Below are 2591 nucleotides of genomic sequence, written 5' to 3' on the forward strand. Positions count from 1 at the left end.
AAAACCACCATGAAATGGCTAAATTGCTGAACATATGCAATTACCAATATTGAATCAGGGAAAAGTAGAAAACTTGAAAGGATCAGTAAAGAGTAATGAGGGCCAGCCCATGATGTGGTCATTGAGGCAGCTGGATTCCACAGGATCAGCTGCATGGTTTGGGTCCTGGACCAGAAGGCTTGGGAAACATACTAGATGTGTGTGTGTGTGTACACTGAGTCCTGAAGGAATAGTGAAATAGAGGATAAGGGATTCTGAGATGGAAACCGTACTTCATCTGTTAAATATTGGCTTTCTTGACGAAAAATAAACACTTTCTGCTGAGACTATCCCCTCTGACTTATTTCTAGTGCGTAGGGATAGCTCTGTGTCTCTTTCTCTCCATTTCTGTCTGTCTCTCTCTGTATCACTGTGTCTCCCTGTGACTTTTAATTTTTATAAAAAAAATTTTTTAAGGTAAAGTATTCTCTGAGCTCTCAAGCCTCTTCTTTCTTGTGTTAATTGGTGCCTTTCCTCACTTTATTTAGGAAAGGCACAACCCAAGCCAGGCCTATCCTGACATAGATACCATACTTCAGCTGTAAAATATTGGTTTCATGTGGCACACATGTGCACCACACAGTTTTCATTTTTGCTTTTTAAAGTTATAATATTATGGGTTTTTTAATCCTCTTTTCTTTCATTTTATTTTTTCTTCTTCTTTCCTCTTCTTAATTCTTTTCCTTTCTTCTTTATCTCACTTCATTAGCTGATCTGCCTCTATGCACTTAGTGTCTAGACAGGTCTATCCAAAGTGAACAGTTTCCAAACATCTGAATATGGTTAGGGTCAGAATATTCCTCTCTTCACCTTGAATCTGATGCACAAAGAGTGAAAATGGAATAGAAGAGAGATTGCAGATCGCCTCCTGCTCACCTCTGATCGTAAAGATTGAACTTCAAGAATTAGAAAGAAATGTACCATCCATCAGATGACTAGAAATTACCACAGAATTATAAGAAATATGAGAAAGCAAGACAATACCTCTCCTCCAATGGAATTGAAAGATCTAAAAGAAAAAATACACACTCTAAAAAAAAAAATTAAATGGACCTGTTAGAGATTAAGGCTCTCAGGGACCAACAGGTAGTGTAATGGCTATGTTGCTGGACTCCCATGTAGTTGACCATGGTTTGAGTCCAGGACCCAGTGGCTTAAACTCACACCGGGCACATATGTATGCTTGCAAGATCCCGAGAGGAGAATGGAGGAGAAGGGATTGTGGCATGGCCATTCCCCCTGTGGGGTGATTTCTCCCTTTCTGTCTCTCTCTCTCTCTCTCTGTATTTCTGGTGAGTGCACTCACCCTATAGCAAAAACACCTCTCCAAAGAAAAATATAAAGAGAAAAAATCCACCATGAAGACGGAGAAAATGCCCCCTCCCCCAAAATGAGAATAATATATGAAAAATACTAGATACCATCAAACATCCAAACATCTGGATAATTGGTATCCCAGAAGGTGAAGAAACTCATACAGGCATTGATAATCTATTCCATGATATCCTGAAAGAAAACTTTACAAACCTAAAGAGGCATTCAAAGATCCAGTCCCAAGAAATACAAAGGATCCCAAATAGAATCAACCCAAGAAGATCTTCTCCAAGACACATTATAGCCAGATTGACCAAAACCACAGACAAAGACAAGATACTAAGACTGGCAAGAAATAAATGGAAAATTATCTACAAAGGAAATCCCATCAGGCTAATAGCAGACCTTTTACTGGAAACAATGTGAGCAAAAAAAGAATGGGAAAATATATTCAATGTGTTAAGGGGAAAACAATTTCAACAAGGAATACTGCACCCAGCAAGATTATCCTTCACATGGGAAGAAAAGAAGAATATTCTCAGATTAAACACAACCTGAAAGAATTTACCAACACCAGACCAGATCTGCAAGAAGTTTTCAAGAGAGTGCTATACCAGGAAAATTAAATAGACACACAGAAGTAAGAGTTCAAAAACCAAGAAAATGACCAACTTAATTGTAGAAACATCCCTGAAATTGAATATTATATCCCAGAATTTAATCAGGAAGATTGAACCACAACAGAAGATAAAGTATCTGAAACTGAACTGGTGAAATAACATTTTATGACTTTTGACTAAACCATTGCTGATTTTCTTCTAGGCTTTGTTTTCTGGTTTTAAGAATTTTTGTCCTGTCTTGTGCTGCCAATAGGTTCATGTACCTATTATTTGAACAGAATCCCAACCTGTTTCCTGGCTTTAAGTTTTAAGTAAATTTCCTTAGCATTTCTTTAATTTGTTAAAGCTAAAACTGCCTTTATTTAAATCAAAAATATATTTTTAAATATCTATTTAATGACGATAGTAAGCTTTATAGCATCAGCTAGGTGTTACCTAATAGTGTATTCATTCTTATCAGAGTTTCATGCCTAAAGTCAGACATGCATTCATGGATATGTACAGACCAGCTTAACTTTCTATTGAAAGTAGTTAGATAACTTAAGAAATTTTGTGAGTCAATAAAATGTGGGAGAATAAAGGAATGGAAAACAACTGTAGACACCTAAGATAGTGTCT

The sequence above is a fragment of the Tupaia chinensis genome, unplaced genomic scaffold (assembly GCF_000334495.1).
Source record: "Tupaia chinensis unplaced genomic scaffold, TupChi_1.0 Scaffold143962_1, whole genome shotgun sequence".
In the NCBI taxonomy this organism is placed as follows: Eukaryota; Metazoa; Chordata; class Mammalia; order Scandentia; family Tupaiidae; genus Tupaia; species Tupaia belangeri.